Source organism: Lepus europaeus, chromosome 6, assembly GCF_033115175.1.
Source record: "Lepus europaeus isolate LE1 chromosome 6, mLepTim1.pri, whole genome shotgun sequence".
NCBI lineage: Eukaryota > Metazoa > Chordata > Mammalia > Lagomorpha > Leporidae > Lepus > Lepus europaeus.
Genome location: NC_084832.1, coordinates 92,199,824 through 92,208,767, shown reverse-complemented (window position 1 = coordinate 92,208,767; position 8,944 = coordinate 92,199,824).

Genomic DNA, 8,944 nt, shown 5'->3' with positions numbered 1-8,944 from the left:
ATGTACTATTAACTCATAAGTATAACATAGACATAAATATAACACATAACATAAACATAAATATACCTCATGAAACTCTCTTAAAACATTTAGTGTTCTTAAGATGAATAATTAAATTTCCTTAGATGTGTGAAATCACATTATAAGTTTTATATGTTGGCTTCTCTTAACCATGTCAAATGCTGACTGTTAAGATTGCTACAAATTTAACAAGCAAAGTAATTCTAAGCTTTTAGCCTGTCAAAAATTAAAAAAAAAACTCTTAAAAAATGTAACAAACTGTTAAATAGGTTTTTGAAGTAATGGCCCCCAATTTGTCCACTGATCCTCGAGTAATTAATCCACTCTCACGCTGACATTGGGCTTGGCCATTGGAATTGTTTGGCCAAAGGGACCACAGATGATGTGACATGATGTGGATTGTTCTCCCATTGCTTTTTGGAATCCTTGGGCTTCTGTGTCAGGAAGGCAGGGCTAACCTACTGGAGGATGAGAGGCTGTGTGGAGCAGAGACAGGCCATCGCAGCTGAGGCTTCTCTAGGTCAACCAACCTTCCAACAAGCAGCCATTGGCCTTCAGCCCTGACCACTCAGCATTAGCCAAATAAGACAAGCCTAGAAGAACTGTGCGATTCACCCACAGACAGGGAGAAATAGTCAGAGGAAACACAACCACTGAGTTTTGTTAGGCAGCAAAAGCAAAATGATAAAAAACTGAAATCCTTCTGATGTAATGGACATTTCCAAGCCAACAGCTTTTTCCATTGAAACCTGGAACATTCATCCATTTTATAATGTAATATACTATAAATTAAAATGTAATAATAAGATGTCTTTCACAACCGTCATGCTCCTTATTTGATTTTTTAAAAGATTAATTTTGTGTATTTGAAAGGCACATTACAGAGAGAAAAGGGAGAGAGAGAGAGATCTTTCATCCGCTGGTTTATTCCCCAAATGGCCACAATGGCCAGGGCTGCGCCAGGTCAAAACCAGAAGCCAGAAGCTTTTTCTGGGTCTCCTATGTGGGTGGCAGGGACTCAAGCACTGCTTTCCCAGGTGCATTAGCAGGGAGCTGGATCAGAACTTGGAACAGCTGTGACTTGAAATGGTGCCCATACAGGATGCCAGCCTTGCAGGTGGCAGCTTTACCCACTATGCCACAACACCAGCCTCTGTTTTTATTATTTTTTTATTTTTTGAATTGATGAAGTAATGAGTCCTCTCTCTAGATTATAACTAATTACTTTTTCTGATTGATTAAATTCCACATCTTTGTAGTATTTTGCTTTCTTTGTTTTAGCCACTCTCATTCTGAAAGTCATGTGTAGATATCTCTCCCAGGGTCATTGGGGCAATTACCCTTAAAAGTATACATTTTGATATTTTGAAGCAAATATACAAATATATTTAATAATTTCTTTTTTAAAAAATTTTATTTGACAGGTAGAGTTATAGACTGTGAGAGAGAGAGAGAGACAGAGAGAAAGGTCTTGCTTCTGTTGGCTCACTCCCCAAATGGCTGCTACAGCTGGCGCTGCACTGATCTGAAGCCAGGAGCCAGGTGCTTCTTCCTGGTCTCCCATGCGGGTGCAGGGGCCCAAGTACGTGGGCATCCTCCACTGCCCTCCCGTGCCACAGCAGAGAGCTGGACTGGAAGAGGAGCAACCGGGATTAGAACCCGGCGCCCATATGGGATGCCAGCACTGCAGGCAGAGGATTAACCAAGTGAGCCACAGCGCCGGCCGGTAATTTCTTGATATAATAACACCAATGAGGTATAATTGATATTACTGTAGTCGTGCATCTGCTGATGACAAGGATACATTCTGAGAGATGTGTCTTCAGCTGTTTTCATTGTGGTACACACATCATAGAGTATATTACACACGTGAAGATTCTGATGTCTCTAGATAATGTGATTGTAGGAGACCACCCTGCTAAGCATGGTCTATCACTGATCAAAACTATGAAGTGCATGACTGTACTAAGTAACAAAGAGAAGAACATGATCATCATTAATATATACTATAGAATCATACTTTTTTTTAAAAAAAGATTTATTTTACTTATTTGAAAGAGTTACAAAGAGGGAGGGAGAGAGAGGGAGAGGGAGAGGGAGAGGGAGAGAGAGGGAGAGAGAGGGAGAGAGAGGGAGAGAGAGGGAGAGAGAGGGAGAGAGAGAGAGAGAGAGAAAGAGAATCAATTTTCCATCCACTGGTTAACTCCCTGATTAGCTGGGCCACGCCGTAGCCAGGAGCCTAGAACTCCACCCAGGTCTCTCCCATGCCGGTGGCAGGGACCCAAGCACTTCCCAGGCAGGGAAGGGAGCTGGACTGAATACAAAACAGCTGGGACTTGAACTGGTTCTCCTAGGGGATGCAGGTGACCATACACAGGGGGCTGCTTTACCCGCTGTTCTACAACGCTGGCTCCTAGAATCATCCTTTTTGGGAGCTGAAATATTTTCCCAGTACATTTTCCTTTGTGTCCCTTCTGGATCATAATCTCTCTCAGGCTGTTCCAATGAAATGTAGTGACTATATACTTTTTAGTGTTCAGATTGTAACACCTCAGTGAAGATCATTTTTAATCTTGCTCTTGTTTTCTCAGTGCCACCTCAGAGGTCTGAAAGCATTTTGCTTTCTGGGAATAAGATTATAGGCACGAAAGTATGGAACTAGCTACTTTTTTCACCAAACTTTGGTACTTTCAGTGGTATATGTGGGGTCTTCAAAAAGCTCATAGAAAATGCATATTATAAAAAAAAATTACATGTGGATTTAAAAAGTGTTTGCACAAGGGCGGATGTTTGATGCAAGAGTTAAGATGGGGCCGGCGCCGTAGCTCAACAGGCTAATCCTCCGCCTTGTGGCGCTGGCACACCGGGTTCTAGTCCCGGTCCGGGCGCTGGATTCTATCCCAGTTGCCCCTCTTCCAGGCCAGCTCTCTGCTGTGGCCCGGGAGTGCAGAGGAGGATAGCCCAAGTCCTTGGGCCCTGCACCCCATGGGAGACCAACCAGGAGAAGTACCTGGCTCTTGGCTTCGGATCAGCGCAGTGCGCCAGCCACAGCACACTGGCCATGGCGGCCAGTGGAGGGTGAACCAACGGCAAAGGAAGACCTTTCTCTCTGTCTCTCTCTCTCTCACTGTCCACTCTGCCTGTCAAAAATTAAAAAAAAAAAAAAAAGAGTTAAGATGGTGCTTGGAACATCCATTTCCCATAGCAGAATGCCTGGGTTCAAGCCCCAGCTCTGTTTCCATTTTTTTTTTTTTTTAAGATTTATTTTATTTATGTGAAAGACAGAGTTACAGAGAGAGGTAGAGCCAGAGCAAGAGAGAGGGGTCTTCCCCTCTGCTGGTTCTGATTCTGCTGAATCTGCTGGTTCACTCCCTAAATGACTGTAAAGGCCAGAGCTGAACTGATCTGAAACCAGGAGCCAGGAGCTTCTTCCAGGTCTCTCAAGCAGGTGCAGGTGCCCAAGGACTTGGGCCATCTTCCACTGCTTTCCCAGGCCATAGCAGAGAACTGGATTGGAAGTGGAGCAGCTGGGTCTCGAACCAGTGCCCATATGGAATGCTGGTGCTTCAGGCCGGTGCTTTAACCTGCTGTGCCACAGTGCAGCTCCTGTTTCTAATGTCCTGCTAATGTGCATCCTGAGAAGCAGCAGGGGATGGCTCAAGTACCTGAGTCCCTGCCACCCACCTGTGTGACCTTGACTAAATTCCCAGCTCCTGGCTGCAGCCTGGCTCAGTCCAGATGTTGCAGGTATTTGGGGAGTGAACTAGCAGATTTCTCTTAATCTGCCTTTGTCTTTTAAATAAAAAAAATTAAAAAACATTTTTACACCAAAAATAAGCTTATGTTTTATTCCATTTTTTACAAGCTTTTCAATTACCCTCATATTAGAGACCCTACCAGGGTTCTAGGGGTGTGTATCTGTTTCTCAGGAGTCTGAAGTGGGGGTAGATTGTTTGTAGTGGTACAATTGTACAAGTTACAGTTTTAAAAGTAAATCATGGGCAGGGCTGGTGCTCTGGTGAAGCAGGTAAAGCTGCTGCCTGCTGGTATTCCACATGGGCACCGGTTCAAGTCCCAGATGCTCCACTTTCTGTCCAGCTCTCTATTATGGCCTGGGAAAGCAGTGGAAGATGGCCCAAGTCCTTGGGCCTCTGCACCCACATGGGAGACTTGGAAGAAGTTCTTGACGCATGGATCTGGATTGGCCCAGCTTTGGCTGTTGCAGCCATCTGGGGAGTGAACCAGTGGATGCAAGACCTTTTCCTCTCTGCCTCTGCCTCTTTGTAACTCTGACTTTCAAATAAATAAGTAAATCTTTAAATAAAAAAAGTAAATCACAGGCAACGATGCTTCCAATATAATTCCCACTTTACCTGATTTTAATTGTTGCTGTGCTATAAAAATATTTTAAAAGTATTTTATTTAAAACATATCAACATTTCCAGCTAAATTTGGCAGAAGTAGGAGCTCCACATTGCTAAACATATTTCATATTTCATGGAACAGATTGGAAGATGAAGAAATATTACCTGAGGGGAGAATGCCACCGAATTCTACAAATGATTAGCTTCGATTTTTTAAAAAAAAAGATATAATTTATTTGAAAGGTAGTTACAGAAAAGGAGAGAGAGACACAGAGAGAGAGAGACAGAGGGAGAGAGAGAGAGAAAAACACTCTCATCTACTGATTCACTCCTTGAAAGTGCACAGCAGCCAGGACTAGGCCAGGCTGCAGCCAGGTGCCAGGAGCCAGGAACTCAATCCAGATTTCCCACATGGGTGTCAGGGGCCCAGTCACTTGAGCCATCACCTGCTGCCTCCTGGGGTCTGTGTCTGCAGGAAGCTGAAATCAGAAGCAGAAGCAGGACTGGAACCCAGACACTCGGACATGGGATGTGGGCACCCCAAGCACTGGACTGCTGCATCAAACACCTTACCCTAATTGTGTGTGCATGTGCGTGCATGTGTGTGTGTTTAAAGGAACATCAGGGCTGGTGTAGTGGCACAGTGACTTAAACCACTGCTTGTGACTCTAGTTTACAATTTCAGAGCTCTGGTTGTAGTCCTGGTTACTCTTCTTCCAATCCAGCTCCTTACTAAGTGCCTGGAAAAGCAACAGAAGATGGGCAAGTGTTTGTGCCCCTGCCACCCAAGTGGCAGACTCAGATGGAGTTCTTGGTTCCTGACTTCTGCCTGGTCCACCCTGGCTGCTGCAGCCATTTGGTTAGTGAACCAGTGGATGGAAGATCTCTCTCTTTGTCAGTCCCTCTCAGTCACTTTCCTTTCAAATAAGCAAATACATTAAAAAATAAAAAGAAGCATTGACATTTAAAAGGGGCGAGGGGAGGGATGAAGATGATGGAAAAGAAACAGTGTTGGAAGAGATTGAATAAGATGAGTCCATGGAACCGGAGGCTTAGAAATGAATCCTGTTTGTGAGAAGGAGCGAGAACAATGGTGAGAGGTTGGAACTGTGAAAAGCTTGTCAGTCACGTGACCAGGAAACAGTAGCCATTAAAAAGGAAGGAAACTTGGGGTGAGTGCCGTGGCTCACTTGGTTAATTCTCCACCTGTGGTGCTGGCATCCCATACAGGCGCCGGGTTCTAATCCCGGTTGCTCCTCTTCCAGTCCAGCTCTCTGCTGTGGCCCGGGAGGGCAGTGGAGGATGGCCCGAGTATTTGGGCCCCTGCACCTACATGGGAGACCAGGAGGGGGTGTCTGGCATCTAGCTCCTAGCTTCAGATCAGCGCAGCCGGCTGTAGCGGCCATTTGGGGAGTAAACCAATGAAAGGAAGACCTGTCTCTCTCTCTCACTGTCTAGAACTCTACCTGTCAAAAAAAAAAAAAAAAAAAAGGAAGGAAACTTAAAAATTTTTGCAAACTATTTCTCAAAATCTCACCAGTCTATTTTTTTTTAAATAGGAGTTGGCAAGTTGTTACTAAGATTTATGTGGAAACTCAGAAGATCTAGATATATCCAAAGCAGTGTTAGAAAAGAGAAATGACGAGGCGGCACTGTGGTGCAGCAGGTAAAGCCTCTGCCCAAGGGGCCGGCATCCCATATGGGTGCCCAGTTCAAGTCCCAGCTGCTCTTAGTCCGATTCAGCTCTCTTCTATGGCCTGGGAAAGCAACGAAGATGGCCCAAGAGCTTGGGCACCTGTACGGATGTGGAAGACCCAGAAGAAGCTCTTGGCTCCTGGCTTCAGATGGGCCCAGCCCTGGCCATTTGGGGAGTGAATCAACAGATGGAAGACTTTTTTTTTTTTTTTTTTTGTATCTCTCCCTCTCTGTTTGAAACTCTGCCTCTCAAATAAATAAAATTTTTTTCTATATAAAAGAAGTTATTTCTTAAAATTTTACCACATGTCTACCTTGTAATCCACCTTATTGGGTATTTACTCAAGAGAAAAAAACAAACATCTACAAAAAGCCTTGTATAAAAATGTTTGAACAAGCTTTATTTATAGTAGCTCCAAACTGGAGACAGGATAGGTGTCCATTAGGAGGACCAGGGATAAACCGTGGCCTATCCATACAGGGCACAGTTGTTAAACAGAGCAGCATGAATGAATCCCCCAACTCTATGTAAGGCATCTTACACAAAACAGCATGTATTTTATGATTCCAATTTATGAAGTTGCACAGTTGGGTAACAGGCAAAACAAATACATGATGGGAAAAAGATCAGACAACAAATTGGAAGTGAGGTCTAAAGACTTGATCTGTTTTAGGTTAACATTTTCGGCAAGAACACCTCCCAGGTGAATCTGTATCTGTGATGTGCTGTCACAACAAGCGCCCCTAAGGTCAGGTTGTTCTCATTGCTTCTTACGTTCATTTTTATCGGCTTTATTGGAGTCTAATTGCATTCCATGCACTTCACCTGCTTAAAATGTTCAGGGCTAGGTATCCGCAGGGTTGTGCAATCACCACCATCCTTGGTCCCACTGTTACTGAGGCTACCTTTGATCGCCTGGGTAAGGTGGTGACCATCAGATAAGGGAGGCATTTTAACTTCACAAAAGATCCATTGATCTCTAGGAGCCAAGCCTTGCACAGGGCCCTACAGCTAGCAAGGACACAGGATGGGGAGTTTAAGAGGTTGCACCTGACTACTGAGAACACAATCCCAGTGGTTTATGGGGATAGAAGTCAGGTCCCAGGGAGAAAGTGAATGTTGGGGGAGTGGAACTCTCACTGAGCAGAAACTTATAAAGTCCTAAAAAATGTCAGGGAAGCAAGTTCCAGGGTGGTGTCTGGGTGTCGAGGAGCAGAGTGAGTCCCTTGCAGTGCTGAACAGAGCTCTGGGCAGCCCTGAGCCCTTTCCTTTTTTTTTTTTTTTTTTAAAGATTTATTTTATTTATTTGAAAGACTTACAGAGAGAGGTAGAGAAAGAGAGAGGTCTTCTATCCACTGGTTCACTCCCCAGATGGCTGCAACAGCCAGAGCTGCACCGATCAGAAAGCCAGGAACCAGGAGCTTCTTCTGGGTCTCCCATGTAGGTGCAGGGGCCCAAGGGCTTGGGCCATCTTCTGCTGCTTTCCCAGGCCATAGCAGAGAGCTGAATGGGAAGAGGAGCAGCCGGGACTAGAACCAGTGCCCATATGGGATGCTGGCACTTCAGGCCAGGGCTTTAACCTGCTGTGCCACAGTGCCGGCCCCTAGAGCCCTTTCCTCTGTCCTCCATGCACCGTACCTGTATTCCTGCTCTCTTGTCTCCACCTGCTCACTTTCCCAGTTCCTCGGGCTGTAAGTCCCGTGTTTGCTCAAAACAGCTCGGTACATCAGCTCAGGAAGTGCAGCTCAGCTGAGATGGGAGGGGAGGAAACCAGTGTTAGCTGGGTATCAACTGGATGTCAGGTCCTGGCATGAGTACCTGAAGGACCCTTATGGGGGAGAGGGACGGGAAGCTGGGCCTGGGCAGATATCAGGGGCTTCTTAAGAGGTTAGATGTTCCCCAGGGTCCAGCGGGCACGTTCTCTGGGAAGGAAAAGTCTATCCCCTTTAGAGAACCTCTAGGCATGCCCAGAGCAGAGCTGCCACTCCCCTTCGGAGAGTCTCAGTACTCTCCTCAGCATTCTCTTCAGCTGGTTCCCTCAGCACTCTCCTCAGTATTCTCCTCAGCTGGTTCCCTCAGCACTCTCCTCAGCATTCTCCGGTATGCTAATTGTTCCTCCGAACCGGCCAATCCCATATGCTAATTTGTTGACTATATAACCTGTGTGAAACTGCCGCTCAGGGCTCCTCACCGCCTTAGGTGGGGGCCCGTTTGCGCAAACGTACAATAAATACCTCATGCTTTTTGCATCAACTGGTCTGGAGTCTGGATTTTTGGGCGTCCTCTCGAGCAAGTGGGCATCTCTACAACTGAGAGGTCCAACATACCCAGGTTATCTTGTTGACCACCCGGTGGGGGGGGGGGGTCAGTATTTTATAGAACAAACAAGTCTGTGGAGATTAAGTAATTTACTCAAAGTCACATCGCAGGGATTTTGTGTACACGAGAATTAAGTCTAAATACTTAATTTTTAGTTTTGAGGAAGATGTCAAGGTTCCCCTAGTTGTCCCACACCTTCAGTACCCGCGATTCTGGGACCTCCCAGAGGTCCTTAGTTCTCAAACCCGCCCTCTTCCTCCCAGTCATGGAGCCCTCTTTGGTCTGTTTGCTTATTGAGCCAGGTGGACCATCTCTGCCCACCTGGGTTCTGCACTGGGATAATGACCACTGAAGTGGAAAGGCCATCCATTTTGTAATCCATGGGAATGGCGCCCTCTGCTGGTGCAAGGTACACAAGTTAGGCCCCTGTATGTGATGACTCAACTGGGATTTATTTCTTCCTTTTGTATTTCCTCTTTTCGATTTTTAGCTTTACTTATTTTTAAAAAATGTTTATTTACTTTATCTGAAATGCAAAGATAGA